Source organism: Mustelus asterias, chromosome 10, assembly GCF_964213995.1.
Source record: "Mustelus asterias chromosome 10, sMusAst1.hap1.1, whole genome shotgun sequence".
Lineage (NCBI taxonomy): Eukaryota > Metazoa > Chordata > Chondrichthyes > Carcharhiniformes > Triakidae > Mustelus > Mustelus asterias.
Genome location: NC_135810.1, coordinates 92,503,097 through 92,521,546, shown reverse-complemented (window position 1 = coordinate 92,521,546; position 18,450 = coordinate 92,503,097). Strand labels below are relative to the sequence as shown.

The 18,450-nt window shown below is 43.6% G+C and overlaps 1 protein-coding gene across 4 annotated transcripts in view; it reads left to right on the top strand.

Moving 5' to 3' along the window:
* Nucleotides 1–18,450, top strand: part of LOC144499768 (high affinity cationic amino acid transporter 1-like) — a 91,009-nt gene that overhangs the window by 5,062 nt on the left and 67,497 nt on the right. The window contains exon 2 of one of the 4 annotated variants that reach the window (XM_078222209.1): nucleotides 1,221–1,305. The exons of 2 other annotated variants lie outside the window; for them this stretch is intronic. The gene's annotated coding sequence lies outside the window, so the exon portion shown is untranslated. The remainder of the gene's footprint in view (nucleotides 1–1,220; nucleotides 1,306–18,450) is intronic. One more of the 4 variants, XM_078222208.1, reaches the window with a different exon arrangement.

Sequence of the window (18,450 nt, the reverse complement as noted above, 5' to 3'; positions counted from 1 at the left end):
CCTTCTTGGTTCCTTGAGCCTGGCCTCTTGACTCAGCAGCCAAAGAACAAAGAACAGTACAGCACAGGAAACAGGCCCTTCGGCCCTCCAAGCCTGTGCCGCTCCTTAGTCCAACTAGACCATTCGTTTGTATCCCTCCATTCCCAGGCTGCTCATGTGACTATCCAGGTAAGTCTTAAACGATGTCAGCGTGCCTGCCTCCACCACCCTACTTGGCAGCGCATTCCAGGCCCCCACCACCCTCTGTGTAAAAAAAAAACATCCCTCTGATATCTGAGTTATACTTCGCTCCTCTCACCGTGACCCCTCGTGATCGTCACCTCCGACCTGGGAAAAAGCTTCCCACTATTCACCCTATCTATACCCTTCATAATCTTGTACACCTCTATTAGATCTCCCCTCATTCTCCGTCTTTCCAGGGAGAACAACCCCAGTTTACCCAATCTCTCCTCATAGCTAAGACCCTCCATACCAGGCAACATCCTGGTAAACCTTCTCTGCACTCTCTCTAACGCCTCCACGTCCTTCTGATAGTGCGGCGACCAGAACTGGACGCAGTACTCCAAATGTGGCCTAACCAGCGTTCTATACAGCTGCATCATCAGACTCCAGCTTTTATACTCTATACCCCGTCCTATAAAGGCAAGCATACCATATGCCTTCTTCACCACTTTCTCCACCTGTGTTGCCACCTTCAAGGATTTGTGGACTTGCACACCTCTGTGTTTCTATACTCCTGATGACTCTGCCATTTATTGTATAACTCCTCCCCACATTATTTCTTCCAAAATGCATCACTTCGCATTTATCTAGATTAAACTCCATCTGCCACCTCTCCGCCCAATTTTTCAGCCTATCTATATCCTGCTGTATTGCCCGACAATGCTCTTCGCTATCCGCAAGTCCAGCCATCTTCGTGTCATCCGCAAACTTGCTGATTACACCAGTTACACCTTCTTCCAAATCATTTATATATATCACAAATAGCAGAGGCCCCAGTACAGAGCCGTGCGGAACACCACTGGTCACAGACCTCCAGCCGGAAAAAGACCCTTCGACCACTACCCTCTGTCTCCTATGGCCAAGCCAGTTTTCCACCCATCTAGCCACTTCTCCTTGTATCCCATGAGCCTTAACCTTCTTAACCAACCTGTCATGTGGGACTTTGTCAAATGCCTTTGAGATTTTAGCCTAACTTTAACATACAAATCCCTTTGCAGTTCTAAGACTCCAATGGATCCTTTTTTCAACTCTCAGCTTCCAGTCCACCTGAACTGCTGAAGCTGCACATCTCACAATTGTCTGGTGAGTGTTCTCTGTTTGCCTCTCGGGACAATTCCCTTAGTCCTGGCAATTCTGTGCATGCTGGATCCTCAAATCTTGAATACTGGATTCTTACAGCGACGTCTCAACTGACAATGTCCGATGTTAAATGCTAACTTCTCAGCAAGTGTCCTACACTTAACAAGTGTTCTCCTGTTAAGTGCCCTACACTGCAGATTTCCCCCAGCAAGTGTCCTGTGACAAATGCTAACCCATGGCAAGTGCAAAGATCTCTGTGCTGCACCCGTATTTCTAGACCTTTTTTACAGGTAGCTTTGCAGAATATAGTGTACACCTGGAGCAAAGCTAGACTTGCTGAAGCCCAAATGTGCCATAGCTATTACTTCCGTTCAATCAATGTGTTTTTTCTTAAAGCTATATTGCAGTATTTGACACTTGAGGGATGCCAACTTTATAACTTAACAAAACCCAAGATTCATCCCAATAATACATTTATGTACAATACAATTTGATCATTTAAGCCTTATTAATTACAAAAATGTGGTGAAGTCCAAAACAAGATTAAGCTTATATAATTTGCATTAAACAGGTACCTACTTTATATAAAAATAATTACAAATGAATTTCAATTCAAACTAATCCATGAGATCATTTACTGTGAGATCTTGAGTGATTCTGTTAGTTCTAGATATAAATACTGTTAATTAAGGCAGTGTATTGGGACTGAAATATGTAGAAGCAGTCCCAAGGCACTGCGTTAAAGCAAGATTCCAACCCAGCATACTTTGGATGCTGACGTTGGACTGGGGTGGGCACAGTAAGAAGTCTCTCAACACCGGGTTTATTTGGAATCATGAGCTTTCAGAATGCTGCTCCTTCATCAGGTGAGATAAACAGGAGCTAACAGGAAGCAGAGTTAAATGGGTCTTTTTCATGTTGGTAAGATGCGATGAGTGGAGTGCCGCATGAATCTGTGCTGGGACCTCTTACAATTTATATCAATGACTTGGATAAAGGGACAGGATGTATGCTTGCTAAATTTGCTAATGTCTCAAAGCTAAGTAACAAAGTAAGTTGTGAAGACACAGTTGTCAATGTATCAATAATTGCACCCTTTGGCAATTATGTTAAGCCAGTTGCATTGTTAGAGACAGGTGATGATCATTGGCTTAACCTCCAAAAGGATATACTTGGATATAGCTGGAACATTTGGGTGCGGGGAAGCAGATTGTTGCTATGCTGAGCTGTTCTGAGAATAAACTTCCTTCAGGTAAAAGACAAGTAAGATACTATTATTGGAATTAACATGGTAGCAGAGGATGAACATTAAGCCTGCGTGGTTGGTTGCTGTAAAAGGTTTTTGTCTCTAACTTGTAAAAGACAGAATATACTGCTTCTGAGAAAGTTAAGACAAAGGATGGCAGAAGGACTATGCAAAATATCAAGCTTCGATTATCCACCAATTTTCTCCCAGGTGGGAGCCATGTGAGCAATGAAAAACTGAGAGATGTGGGCACATGTTACTTCATGACCCAAAAAGAAGCAAGGTATGGCTGTGGCTTTTATCGTTACCAGCAGAGAATATAATTAGGAGAAAAGTGTTTTCAGAATGGAATGGAAATAATTTGAATAATGAAGCAGGATTGGTCCTTCTATTACAGTTTTTGGATGAACTGATCCTACAAGAAGGATGACTTAGCGTAAGCAAATGAATCTTGGTCAGCCTCTGCTGGATGTAATAAAACAGATCTATTCATGGAAGAATATATCATGGACTTTGACAGATATTATAAGAAACTGAAGCAATTTGAATTTGACATCCAGAGTCAGTATTCACATTTGAGTTGCTTGATTGTGCATGCGTTTTTCTTGTCGACAGACTTTTAGTATTCATAGAAACACTGGCTTCCTAGAATCCCTGCAGTGAAGAAGGAGGCCATTCAGCCCTTCAAGTCTGCACCAGCTCTCTGACAGACCATCTGACAGAGTATTTTACCCATGCTCTGATGTGGGTTCCACTGCAATGTAAAGGCTCTCATTTAAACCAAATGATTGCTGCCCTAAATATCTTCTAGAAGGACAATCGTTTCCAGCTACTTTCCTATTGAATACAGGGAACTCGGTGATAAAGCAAAGGATGGCGAATTCAAAGGTGTCTGAGCTTCGAGATTGACAAAACATTAAATATGGATTTCAATACAAAGTTGGGTTTATTTATAGGCTGTCTGAAGGTGGCCATACTTTTATCCAACTTGAGAGTCAAGAGAAAAAGTGGATCTGTGAAGGTGACCACAGGTGCTTAAAACCTGAGAAATTCATGGGGAATGGTTATTCAATGCTATTAGTGTATCATTATGCAATACATGACACACAGCGAGAGAATCAAGTGAAATGCATTTTTCCGAGGCAGAAAATGATGAGCAGGACAGCCAAGAAGAAAGTATTTTTGTTACTGAGAGTTTGAATCCAGTGATGAGTATTTCGATGGCTGATTCATTTAACTGTGTGCAGCTTTAGATAGCAGTTGCACATCCATAGTTGTGGTTGGCTGGCTTAACTGATATCTGGTGAGGCAGATTGGCGGAAGATCAAGGAGTAAGAAAGCTCTACGCGCTTTAGGTTTGGAGATGACAACATTCTAGCATTCTCCAAAAGGATAGTCCTCCCTTGCAGGATAGCTGGGATCAGCCTGGGATAGCCAAGTTTCGCATACATGAGGACGGCCTCAACCGGGATCTTGGGTTCATGTCGCACTATCTGTAACCCCCACTACTTGCCTGGGCTTGCAAAATCTCACTAACTGTCCTGGCTGGAGACGATACGTATCTCTTTAACCTGTGCTTAACCCTCTCTCCACGCACTTTGTCTGTACCTTTAAGACTTGATTACCTGTAAAGACTTGCATTCCAACCATTATCTTATAAATTGAGTTTGTGTCTATATATGCCCTGTTTGTGAACACAACTCCCCTCACCTGATGAAGGGGCAATGCTCCAAAAGCTTGTGGCTTGTGCGACCAAATAAACCTGTTGGACTTTAACCTGATGTTGTGAGACCGTCTTACTGTGATCAGCCTTTTCATCAGTACAGATGTGGATTTCTAGCGTCATTCTTCTATTGCTAAGCAATCTTCAATGAAAAATGCACAGATGATATGAAGAATGACGGAGTGATTGAGTTTGGGAAGACTGGAGCTACATTTGACTCGGTCTGACTATCACTGCCTGCCATTAGGGAAATCAGCAATTTCTCATCAAAGAATTCAAAAGTTTTGTTACATTCTGGGAATAAGAAATTGATGGACAAAGAAGGAATTTGGAAGTTGAAAAGACAGCTTGCACATTCAGCGTCACAAAAACCGGAGGCTTTATTGCAAGATGCTGGAGTGCTTGACTAAGAATGCGATAACCTTATTGACGGAGTCACAGCTCTGTGTGAAATTTGAATAAAATATAAAACGACACCCACCACTGGTTGCGAGTTTGCCTCGAGCCAGGGAATGTAACAATGCAGTGGCAAAGTATGGGACAAAGATAGGGGTTCTTTTTGTTACACTGTATAGATATGGTGACCAGTTTTAACATATCCACTGTAATACATGGCAAGGACAAACAGACTATTGTCAATGAGGTCATGGAGAAATGAGTGGGAACAGGATTAGGGACACCAACAAAATTCCTGACACACAATGGTGGGGAATTTGCCAACGAGGAGTTTTGAGACGTGTGAAAATTTGAACATGATAGTCATGTGTCGGGGGATTAGCAGGGTAAATATATGGAGATATGTAAATAGGGCTTAATTCCTTCTGCACTGTAGGGATTCTATATACACTGTAGCTGAGAGCCTGTTCAGTAATGGTCTGTGTGAGAGAAAAGTTTGTTTATTTATTAGTGTCACAAGTCGGCTTACATTAACACTGCAATGAAGTTACTGTGAAAATCACCTAGTCGCCACACTCGGGCGCCTGTTCAGGTACATACCGGGAGATTTACCATAGGCAGGGCGCCTAACCAGCACGTCTTCTGGACTGTGAGAGGAAACTGGAGGAAACCCACGCAGACATGGGGAGAACATGCAGACTCGCACAGACAGTGATCCAAGCCGGGAATCGAACCCGGGTCCCTGGCGCTGTGAGGCAGCAATGCTAACCACCGTGCCGCCACAAACCATGTAGTGATGGATCACATTGCATAAAATATTGGGCGACCAACAAGATTGTAAATTGCAAACGGCACTGACACGGGCAGTACATGCAAAGAGCTCTTTGCAAATGGTTGGGAGGGCACAGCCCATACCTGTTGGTGTGTGGCAGGAGTCCAAAGTTGCGTTTGGTCCTATCAGGTATTCCTCCTGCTCTAAGCTTGATGCCAGTAGTAGGAAAGATGATGGAATTTTCATGCAAAAATGTAATAGTAAAATATCTAGGGTGGAATTTTACCCTCATCGGGGCGGGACTGTCACACATGGCAAGTATTCAAACGTCCATTGACTTCAGCGGGACTGGAAGATCCTGCCGGTGGAAGGGGCTGTAAAATTTTGTCCCAAGAAACTGAAAATATAAAACAAAAGTAGTCAGTATGGATTTCATTAAAAGCAAGGTCATACTCACTCAACCTTGGTGAATTGTTGAAGTAACAGTGAGGAGAGTATGTGTAATATATTTTTGATTTCTGAATGGGTAAATTAGAATGGACCCTTAAGCTGTACCTATCTTGTGAAAATCAAACATCGAAACCTCTGTGCACCTTGTTTCCTTGGATGGAATTCAGTGTGATCACCGGCAGACCCGATGCAGTTTGAACAAGACAGCAATTTTTTTTTTTTAAATGCTCAAAGCATACATGCACGTTTCATCAACAGTGGATTTTCCTGTTCAGGACTTTGTAACGGGAACTCTGAAAAACATGATGTGCATGAGTGGTATGTGAAGGATGTCACAAGGGAAGTGACAGTTTGAGATTCCTAATCTTTTGCTGTTGACCTTCAAACATAGTTTGATGTTTAAGTCACCGTGTCAGTGGAGGAAGCTTGGGGAGCCGCTAACAAGTGTAGTCGGTGCCACTTGTATTTTGATGGTGGAGGGGGTTACAATACTACCATTTTAACTTTTCTACTTGTGTTGAAGAGCTTCACGAGAGGTACGATTTTGAGCCAAGCTGGGGAAATTGTAACCATGGTATTGAATGTTGAGCCTCCATGTGGCTCTGACATCCCCATACAGAGTGGCAGATCAAAAGAGGCACCCAGAATGATGTGCTTTGTGCAGTTGACTAAAACAATCCCTTGGGTAAAATGCATGCTGTGTTTCTGTGTCTGTTCCCGATCAGTGTATCCTTGCAGAACAAGATCAGTGCTTTTATCCACGCTGGGTGCCTTGGGCTTTTCCAGCTCTGTTTCACTGCCCGTGTGTGGCTGCATCGTTTCGTTTGGTGCAGTTTCTGCACAGTTCATTGGAAATGCAAATCATCGTCACAATGTAAATTAAATCGGTGAGGTAGTGGGTTCCAGTGCTATGCCCGCACACACACAATCCAATGTTGGACCTGCGCCATGTCACTTCAAAGATGTGCGGGTTAGGTGGATCGGCCATGGTAAATTGCCCCTAGTGTCAGGGGGATTAGCAGGGTAAATATGTGGGGTTACGGGGATAGGGCCTGGGTGCGATTGGCCGTACAGACTCAATGGGTCGAATGGCCTCCTCCTACACTGGGAGTTCTCTGATTCTATTTTTAAGGTTGGGATGGATGGATTGATTAATTAGGTGAATTCTGGTACACAGATGTGACAATGAATGAGTGGCGGACTGAATGAATAACTGACTCTTAAGATCCTGAAGGATCAAGTTAAAGGAGATGGATGTAGGCATGGGTGGGGAGGCAGGTTGTTGAAAGACAGCTGTTATGCAGACAACATTTTTGCAGCGTCTAAAGCAGCAAGAAGATTAATTTTGGAAACCTTTTGAGGCTTCAAACCGAGACAGGTTATCAGCAATGATTGAGTGCTAAATTTGCTTCTGGCTCGGCATGATTTCAGTTGGGGGGGAAATCCCTTAACGCACGCTCAAAATGGCTGCCTCCACATCTGATGAAAGGGAGCTGGAATTGGTGGTAATCCTGCAATGGGAATATTTTTTTGGAAGCCTTTGTAAATTATTTGACTCATTAACATTTATTCACAAAGTAGGAACAGGTGCAAAATTACAGGTCAGCTTAAAAATATAAATTGGCTGGACCTCGGTACTGAGTTGGTGTTGCGATTATATGTGTTAATTTGGTGATAAATAGACATGAGCAGTGAGTGATAGGGCCACTACATCAAAAGAGCTATCATTGTGTAAATCGTGTTTCCAAATAGAAATGATTCTCTCTTGGTGACTAAGCATCTCTGGTCTTCCGACTTCTAAAGTGCAGTTGGCTCTTGGTTCCTCATTCATCTGGTAGGTCAGGTAAAGGTAGATTTTCTTGGAGAAAGGAGTGGGTCCAAGCGCCATCCCTGTCGTGCTTTCCTGGAGCTTCCCCAGTGAATGGATTTATTTTTGTGCCTAAACTAAAGACGCGACTCGCGTGGATGAGATGGAAGGAGTTGCCCGTGGCTCCCTTGTTCAATTTCTTCTCTATGTTCCTGACATAATGATTGGAACTCCTTGAAGCTGGTCTCTTGAGTCATGGCATCTTTTGAGATTTGAGCTGAGCCAACTTCGTTCTACATACATCCCTTTGTAGCTTTAAGACTTCAACTCTTGTGGGTCCTTTTCCGATTCACAGCTTCCAGTCCCCCCTTAACTACTGAAGCTACACAGTTTGCAGCTACCTGCAAAGTGTTCTCCCTCTCCGGTGGAAACTGCTTTCTACCAATGACTGTGACAAGACTGTGCTACCGAATTTGAAGTAAGCCTTGAGGGGAGAGGTTAAGGGAGGGAATTCCCAGAGCACAGAACTCAAGATGGCTGAACGCATAATCATCAATGTTGGGTATGCACAGGAGGCAGTAGCTGGACGACTGAACAGTTCTTGGGTTGTAGGACTGCAGGTTAGAGAGACAGTGAGAGGCAAAGCCATGAAAGGATTTAAGGAAAATGATTAGAATTTTAAATTTGAGGCTCAGCTTACAAAAGTTTGTGCACTCACCATGACATCTCGACTTAAATTCTTTCCATTGGGCCTAGTATTCGATCCATTTTTTTAAAAAAAGTGAGTTGCTGCTTTATTTTCCAAGTTTTCCTTCTTAATTTTAAATGACTTCATCTCCCTATTTATTGATTCGTTTTTATTTTGTCCCCAGTTTCTTAATTCCCATTTAGCTCGTCCAATTCACTATTCTCCACACAAGGAAATGGCTCTAATTATTTTACATTTGCCTTTAACTCATTTTTCTTCCAGCCAGCCAGTCTGATATTGACACAGTTCTGTTTCTAACTCATTGTAATTCTTTAACTACTGGAAAATAGTCTGCTTCTGTCTCCCCTCTTTTATTCTGCCATAATTTCTTTCTCTAATAAAACATTTTTTTTAGTCTTTCTTTGTATTTCCATTTATTTATACAAGGACGCATTCTAGTGAATCTGTTTGTACTGATTCCAATAATCTAATTTGTGCAGTACTGTCCGTACCTATCACATTTTCCCATTGGCATCTTTATAGGTCTGTTATCATTCCAACTTCTGTGCAGGTTGTAAACTCAATTGTCCAATTTGGAATTGTCTGTTTTTTCTTTATTCTGATAAATGGTGATTTCATCCTTAATTGAGACTTATTTTCCTTGCCGTAGATGTTAAGCTAACTGGCCCGTGATTACGCTGCTTGGTTCTGTCTTGTTAATTGGCACTATATATTTTTTCTCATTCCCACCCTTCTCGCATGGCTTCATCCGACGGAGGTCATGCCTAACAAATTTGATTGAATTTTTTGAGGAGGTGACCAGGTGTGTAGACAAGGGCAGTGCAGTCGATGTTGTTTATATGGATTGCAGCAAAGCCTTTGACAAGGTTCCACATGGGAGACTTGTAAAGAAGATAAATCCACATGGGATACAGGGTAATTTGATCAAGTGGATTCAGAATTGGCTCAGTAGTAGGAGACCGAGGGTGACGACAGAAGGCTGCTTTCGTGATTGGAAGCCAGTGTCCACAGGGATCTGTGTTGGGCCCCCTATTATTTGTCATTCATATAAATGCCATTGATGACTATGTCATCCACAAACTTACTAATCCTGACCCCCACAAAGATTGGACAGGTGGTTAACAGTGAGGCCGAGTGTCTTGGGCTACAAAAAGACATAGATGGAATGGTCAAATGGGCAGATTAGTGACAGATGGAATTTAACCCTAAAGAGTGAGGTGGTACACTTTGGAAGGAGTAATTTGACAAGGAAGTTTTCAATGAATGGTAGGACACCAGGAAGTTCTGTGGAACAAAGGGACCTTAGCGCGTTTGTCCACAGATCTCTGAAAGTGGAAGGGCATGTTAGTAGGGTGGTCAAAAAGGCATAGGGGACACTTGCCTTTATCAATCGAGATATAGATTACAGAAGCAGGGAAGTCGTGTTGGAGTTGTATAGAACATTGGTGAGGCCACAGCTAGAGTACTGTGTGCAGTTTCAGTCGCCACGTTATCAGAAGGATATGATTCCACTGCAGGGGTGCAGCTGCTGCCTGGGATGGAGCATTTAAATTATGATGAAAGGTTGCATAAGCTTGGGTTGTTTTCGTTGGAGCAGAGAAGACTGAGGGGGCGACCTAATCGAGGTGTCCAAGATTATGAGAGATATGGACAGAGTGGATAAGGAGCAGCTGTTCCCCTTTGTTGAAGGGTCAGTCACAGGAGGACATAGGTTCAAGGTGAGGGGCAGGAGATTTGGGGGGAAATGTGAGGGAAAACCTTTTTATCCAGAGGCGGTGACAGTCTGGAATGCGCTGCCTGGTAGAGGCGGGCTGCCTCACATCCTTTAAAAAGTATCTGGATGAACACTTGGTGCATCATAACTTGCTTCGGCAGTGTAGTGGTTATCACGTACGCCTAACACGCGCAAAGTTCCCGATCCGAAAAGCGTTCAGGGCAATGGGCCAAATGCTGGCAGGTGGGAGTTCAGGTGCTTCTAATGTGGGTGTAGACTCAATGGGTCGAAGGGCCTCTTCTGCACTGTATAATTCCTATGATTCACAATTGATAGAACCCAGAATATAATTTCATGGACCTTGAGCGTTTCCCCCCTCATCTTCCCCTGGCATGCCCTGCCTGGTCCCCTGGTTGCATCCTGCCTGATCAGATATCCTGCTCTAATGAGACCAATGCTAATTGTGTATTTTAAAATTATCCTTCACAGATTTACAATCTTCTCCTCTTGTCAATACTATTTTTACGGATGCACTTCAGAAATATTTTTTAAAAATTCATTCAAAAGAATAATTAGCTTGTCTTTCTTTCTCAACTTCTCTTAATCGCTCTTATTAATGCATTTAACATTACAGTCCTTTCACAGTTTCCCCCATTTCAGCTTTAATTAGTTTCTAACTTCATTTCTCTTGTGTCTGGACACTCGCGGTGAGTTTATTTTTCAATACAAGATGCTTATTCACCTTTGCAACTTTTTGCTGTTCTACAGTCCAGTGTCAATTTTTCCATCAACCTTGTGATCAAGCTTGCTCCTTTTCTTTGATTCAATGTGATGTTCCAGTCTTTGAATTGACTTTGTATTGTGTTTCTAGTCATTTCTTCAGCAATATTCTGTGATGGCCATTGTTCCTCAGGTATTTACCCAGAACTAGCTTGTTTCTGATCAGTTTCATTACTCATTTAAAAAAAAAGAATTTACAGAGAAAGGCCTTTGGTCTCAAAAAGCCTCTGTTGAATATTAACATGTCGAGAGGGCTAGAATACAAGAGGATGGATTTACTTCTGAGGCTGTATAAGGCTCTGGTCAGACCCCATTTGGAGTATTGTGAGTAGTTTTGGGCCCCATATCTAAGGAAGGATGTGCTGGCCTTGGAAAGGGCGCAGAGGAGGTTCACAAGAATGATCCCTGAAATGAAGAGCTTGTCATATGAGGAACAGTTGAAGACTCTACTTGTTGGAGTTTAGAAGGATGAGGGGAGGTCTTATTGAAACTTACAGGATACTGCAAGGCCTGGATAGAATGGACGTGGAGAGGATGTTTCCGCTAGTAGGAAAAACTAGAACCAGAGGGCGCAACCTCAGGCTAAAGGGACGATCCTTTAAAACAAAGATGAGGAGGAATTTCTTCAGCTGGAGAGTGGTGAATCTGTGGAACTGTGCCGTAGAAGGCTGTGGAGGCCAGGTCATTGAGTGTCTTTTAAGACAGAGATAGATAGGGTCTTGATTAATAAGGGAATGAGAAAAATATCAGCCATGATTGAATGGCAGAGCAGACTCGGTGGGCCGAGTGGCCTAATTCTGCTCCTATGTCTTATGATTGATGCGGATGTATCATATAGGCAACACTGTTCATGTCTGAGTAACTGTGATCGGATCAAAATTGCTTTTATTTGTTTAGCCAGCTGGTGAAATTTGCCTGTGACATGCAGAGCAGTTTGCCTATTTTTCTCCTTGTTCCTATGCTTAATTTCTTCCACTTTAAGTTGTGAGATTTGGTTGTGGAAGATATCTATCAGCATCTCCAGACTCGAGCATTCCAATTTTCTGCTGGCGAGCTCAACCAAAACTCAGGATGTTGGTGTTCTCTCCTGTACAGTCCCAATCCCGCATCACCCCCGCCTCTTGTCCTTCCTGACTGACATTGATTCCAGCTCCCAATTAAAAACCTTCCTTGGATTTAATTGCCTTCACAAAATTGCCTATTTCCACCTCTCTGATCCTATGCGGCAGTACAAACACCTTTTAACATCAAACATCACAAGGTACATTATAGGGGAAAGGAGTAAACCATACAGCCATTGAGACTGCCTCACCATTCAATCCAATCAGGGTGGCACAGTGGTTAGCACTGCTGCCTCACAGCACCAGGGACTTGGGTTCGGTTCCTGGCTTGGGTCACTGTCTGTGTAGGGTTTGTACATTCTCTCTGTGTCTGCGTGGGTTTCCTCCGGGTGCTCCGGTTTCCTCCCACAGTTAGGTGGATTGGCCATGCTAAATTGCCCCTTAGTGTCAGGGGGACTAGCTAGGGCAAATGCATGGGGTTATGGGGATAGGGCAATTATGGGATTGTGGTCATTGCAGACTCGATGGGCCTTATGGCTTCCTTCTGCACTGGAGGATTCTATGATTGTACAATCTTAATCCTGGCTGATCTTCAGCTTTCAACTCCCCATTCCCGCCAGCTTCCTATATTCCTTGATTCCCTGAGACCAAAAATCAGTCTATCCCTGCCTTAAGTGTCACAGAGATATACAACACAGAAACAGAACCTTCGGCCCAACTTGTCACTGCCGACCAGGTTTACTGGTCCCGTTTGCCTGCGTTTGACCCATATCCCCCTCAACCTTTCCTGTCCATGCACCTGTCCAAATATATTTTAAATGTTGTAATTGTACCCGCCTCTACCACCTCCTCTGGCAGCTCATTCCAAATACGAACTACCCTCTGTGGAAAAAGTCACCCTTTTTAGATCTTTCTCCTCTCGCCTTAAACCTATGCCCTCTAGTTTTGGACTCCCCTCAACATTGGAGTGTCCACAAGTCTCTGAGGTAGAGAATTCCAAACATTCACAACTCTTTTGAGTGAAGAACTTTTTCCTGATCCCAGTCCTAAATGATTGGCCTCTTATCCAGAGGCTGTACCCCTGTGTTTTAGACTCTGCAAGCAACAGAAGCAATCTCTGTGTCCACCCTATAAACCCACTCACAACCTTGTATATTTCAGTGCAATTGCACTCATTCTTCTCAACTCCAGAGGATACAAAATAAACTTACTCGGCCTCCCATCATAGGCAACACCCTCATCCCAAGGACCAATATGGTGAACTGCTCTGTACTGCCTCCAATGCAACTATATCCTCTCTCAAACTGCGCACAGAATTCCAGATGTGGTTTCACCAAAGCCCTGTGCAATTGTAGCAAGACTTATTTAGTCCTGCACTTCAACCCCTTGCAACTCTCTGCCTCTTTGTCTAAGTTATTAATATAGGTTGTGAATAGATGAGGCCCCAGCACTGATCCCTGTGGCATTCCGCTATTCACTGCCTGCCCAGGCAGAACTGGTAACCAAAAGCCAGGTCAAAGAGGCAGGTGCAGAACAGCATCTTCAAGGAGGAGATGGAGGCAGACTGGCTGCCAACAGGAATGCTGGAGCTTGGGGCCCAGGCAAGTGAAGACAGAACTGCCATTGATGGAAGAATGAAAATGAGGGTGAGAGAGGCCAAAATTAAGAGTAGGCAATCTTGTGGGGCAGAGTAAGCTTTTGGATGAATTATGGAAGGAAGAAAGTGGGAAACTGGCCTGGGAAGCATTTGAATAGTTGGGCCTAGGGGCAATATAGGCACGGGAGAGGGTTTTAACGGCAGTTGAGCAAGGGTTGGATGAAGATGGGTGCGTTAACAGAGGCGGTAGTAGGCAGTCTTGGTAAAGGAGTGGATATGTAGTTAAAAGCTCACCTTGGGGTCAGGTTGTATACAAGGTTGGTCCATCCATGGCAGCTTTCCTCTATGCTATGGGACCTCCTCTCTTTCTTGGGAACCATCCATAGCCCATTTCTTTTCTGAATGATCCTCTGAAGCACTTTGGGCTGTTTTTCTATATTAGAGGTACTACTTGATGGAAGTAGTTCTATTCTGTCTCCCCCTATTTCTCCCAAGTGTAAGTGTTATTCCTTCAGCAATAATTTGTTCTGATTTTTTTTTTTCTACCTGTCTATAAAGTGTAGGGTTCTCATTAAATACTTAATTATGTTTTTCTGTTTATTCCCTCTCTTTGCTGTTTGGCACAGCAGACAGAGGCCAGTTTTGGAGTATTGAGGGGAATTTTCTACAAACCATCAATTACTTTTATTGAACTGATCATTTTATTTGCTGTGGCCAGGAACTAAAACACTGTTTTCAATAAAAATTGTAGCAAGTCCCGGTGACAGCGCACTTTAGGTAGGTATGACAGCTCAAGTGCGAGAAATTAATTCTTCCTGCGGACATTGGAGATCTGAAATTAAAAGAGAAAATGCTGGATAAGCTCAGCTCCGTGGCGAGAGAAACGGAGTTAATGTTCCGAGTCAGATGTGACGTCTTCAGAACTGGAGTGGTAGAAATGTGACGGGTTTTGTTGAGAGTGGGAGGAAGATCAGGGATAGGTTAGAGGCCGGGGAGATTAAGTGACAAAGATGTCTTGGAATAAAAGGCAAAGAGTGGTGATACTAGTAGTAAAGGAACAAAGCATTTGGCCAGAGATGGTATTAATAGCAGAATAAGGGTTAGTGCTGCCTGAAAACAAAACCTGAGGAGGAGATGAAAGCTGGTAGGGGAGGGGAGAGTGGGGGAGGGGAGAGGGGAGAGGGGTGGGGGGGGGGGGGGGGGGGGGGGCTGGATACAAAATGGAGGACAGTGGTTATGTTCTGAAGTTGCCGAAATCTGTGCGAGTCCGGAGGCTGTAATGAAGTCTAGTCAGAAGCTGAGGTCCTGTACCTCAAGCTAGTGTAAGGTTTCACTGGAACATTCCAGCAGGCCGGAGACTGAAATGTAAGCTTGAGAGCAGCATGGTCGATTGAACTGGCAAGCGAGTAGAAGGTTGAGGTCATGCTTGCCAATCTGAACAGAGGTGTTCCGCAAAGCATTCGCTAATTACTAGTATCTTTTAGCAGATGTCAAATGCTTCAGTGCGTTGTGAAATTACAACCATCATTTTGTTCACCATGCTCAGCTTCTGATGCAAAGGTAACTTATTGCTTTAATTAAAATAGAGATGACTATCATGAAGTTTTCAACAAAGGATATTTTCCTAGTGATTGATATGTAAATGCTGAAGGATTCGCAACCATCTTTAAGCAGACATGGATGATGCATCTCGGTCTCCTCCGGAGGTCCCCAGCATCACAGATGTCAGACTTCAGCCAATTCAATTCACTCCACGTGATATGGAGAAACAGCTGAAGGCACTGGATATTGCAAAGGCTATTGGTCCAGACAATATTCCAGCAATAGTACTGAAGACTTGTGCTCCAGAAATAGCCGCGCTCCTTGCCAAGCTGTTCTAGTACGGCTACAACACTGGCCTCCCGGCAATGTGGAATTCTGCCAGATATGTCCTGTACCCAAGAAACAGGAAAATCAAATCCAGCCAATTGCTCTTGATCAGTAGGGACCACTCAGCTCCTGACCTCATTGCAGCCTTGGTTCAAACATGGACAAAAAAGCTGAATTTAGGAGAGATGGAGTGAGAGTGACTGCCCTTGACATCAAGGCAGCAAGGGGTGGTTGGGGAACAGATGGATAACCTCTCCACTGGTTGGAATCATACCTGGCACAATCATGGAGGTCAATCATCTCAGTTTCAGGACATCACTGCTGGAGTTCCTCGAGTAGTATTCCAGGCCCAACCATCTCCAGCTGCTTCCTCAATGACCTCCCTCCCATCAGAAGGTGAGAAGTGGGGATGTTTTCTAGAATGCAAAAGGAGACATTTGGCCCATCGAGACTGCACTGACTCTCTGTCAGAGCATCTTACCCAGGCCCTATCCCCCTAATCCCATGTACCTTAGAGTCATAGAGGTTTACAGCATGGAAACAGGCCCTTCAGCCCAACTTGTCCATGCCACCCTTTCTTTCTTTAAAACCCCTAAACTAATCCCAATTGCCCGCATTTGGCCCATATCCCTCTATGCCCATCGTACCCATGTAACTATCCTCGGATGGTGATGGCTAGCACGAGGGGACATAGCTTTAAATTGAGGGGTGATAGATATAGGACAGATGTCAGAGGTAGGTTCTTTACTCGGAGTAGTAAGGGCGTGGAATGCCCTGCCTGCAACAGTCGTGGACTCGCCAACATTAAGGGCATTTAAATGGTCATTAGATAAACATATGGATGATATTGGAATAGTGTAGGTTAGATGGGCTTTAGATTGGTTTCACAGGTCGGCGCAACATCGAGGGCCGAAGGGCCTGCACTGCGCTGTAATCTTCTATGTATAAATGCTTTTTAAAAGATAAAATTGTACCCGCCTCTACTACTGCCTCTGGCAGCTTGTTCCAGACACTCACCACTCTCCGTGTGAAACAATTCCCCCTCTGGACACTTTTTTGCATCTCTCCCCTCTCACTTTAAACCTATGCCCTCTAGTTTTAGACTCTCCTACCTTTGGGAAAAGATATTGACTATCTACCTTATCTATGCCCCTCATTATTTTATAGACCTCTATAAGGTCACCCCTCAGCCTCCTACGTTCCAGAGAAAAAAATCCCAGTCTATTCAGCCTCTCATAACTCAATCCATCAAATCCTAGTAAACCTATTCTGCCCTCTTTCTAGTTTAATAATATCCTTTCTATAATTGGGTGACCAGAACTACACAGTATTCCAAGTGTGGCCTTACCAATGTCTTGTTACAACTTCAACAAGACATCCCAACTCCTGTATTCAATGTTCTGACCGATGAAACCAAGCATGCCGAATGCCTTCTTCACCACTCTGTCCACCTGTGACTCCACTTTGAAGGAGCTATGAACATGTGCCCCTAGATCTCTTTGTTCTGTAACTCTCTCCAACGCCCTACCATTAACTGAGTAAGTCCTGCCCTGGCTCAATCTACCAAAATGCATCACCTCGCATTTGTCTAAATTAAACTCCATCTGCCATTCGTTAGCCCACTGGCCCAATTGATCAAGATCCCATTGCAATTGGAGATAACTTTCTTCACTTTCCACTATGCCACCAATCTGAGTGTCATCTGCAAACTTACTAACTATGCCTCCTATATTCTCATCCAAATCACTAATATAAATGACAAATAACAGTGAGCCCAGCACTGATCCCTGAGGCACACCGCTGGTCACAGGCCTCCGGTTTCAAAGACAACTCTCTACAACCACCCTCTGGCTTCTGTCAAGAAGCCAATTTTGTATCCATTTAGATACCTCACCCTGGATCCCGTGAGATTTAACTTTATGCAACAACCTACCATGCGGTACCTTGTCAAAGGCCTTGCTAAAGTCCATGTAGACAACATCAACTGCACTGCCCTCATCTACCTTCTTGGTTACCCCTTCAAAAAAACTCAATCAAATTTGTGAGACATGATTTTCCACTCACAAAGCCATGCTGACTGTCACTAATCAGTCCTTGCATCTCTAAATGCCTGTAGATCCTGTCTCTCAAAATACCTTCCAACAATTTATCCACCACAGATGTGTGCCCCGCTAATCCCCCAAAACCTATACATCTTGGGCTACTAAGGGGCAACTTAGCATGGTCACTTAATCTATACTGCACATCTTTGAACTGAGGGAGGACAAATTAAATCTCACACAGAAGAAACAAGATCTATGGATTTTATCTTCACCTTTTTTTGGAGGTAAGATTGTGTTCAGCAAATGCGATGTGCTTTGATTAGTATCCCAGTTACTTGCTTCCTGTGAAATAAATTAGTTTCCACTGAGTGAGATTATGACCTTGGTTCAATCTGCCTTCTAAAAGCTTGGGCAAGCACAAGTAGAGGTATGTGTGAATGTCATGGTGCCCATTTGAAATCACATGGGGAACCTGTTGTTGCATCAAGGGTTACGCCACTTGTTGGCCAGCCTGAGCATAGCCTGGCATGTGAGTCACTCAAACTGTTTATCAAAGTGACTAACAATACTCTACCATAGATTATTTAACAGGTGACCCTTGGTGCATATAGTGTTTCCTCCGATCATGTTCTCTTGCCCACCTACCACATTCATTCCCACCATTGGAGTAATTCGATCTGATACCCAACACAGGAAAATCCTACTCCAAGTTCCTTATTTACTTCCTCAAAATTGTGCACATGTTTAAAGAATGTTTGCAATATTTTTGTTCATCAAATCTGCAGTTAGCTGTGTCAGTCTCCAAATTTCGAATTGCCATTTTTCTGGCAAGTTCTTTGATCTGAAAGCTTTTCCAAACTATGCATTTTCTGTCCATCTCCAGCAAGAGCACACGTTCACAAGTTTCTCTCGGGTTATTTTGGGTGACAGGTACTCGTAGGCAATTCTTGTATCCCCTCCTAACGTCACTTTCTCCGATTCA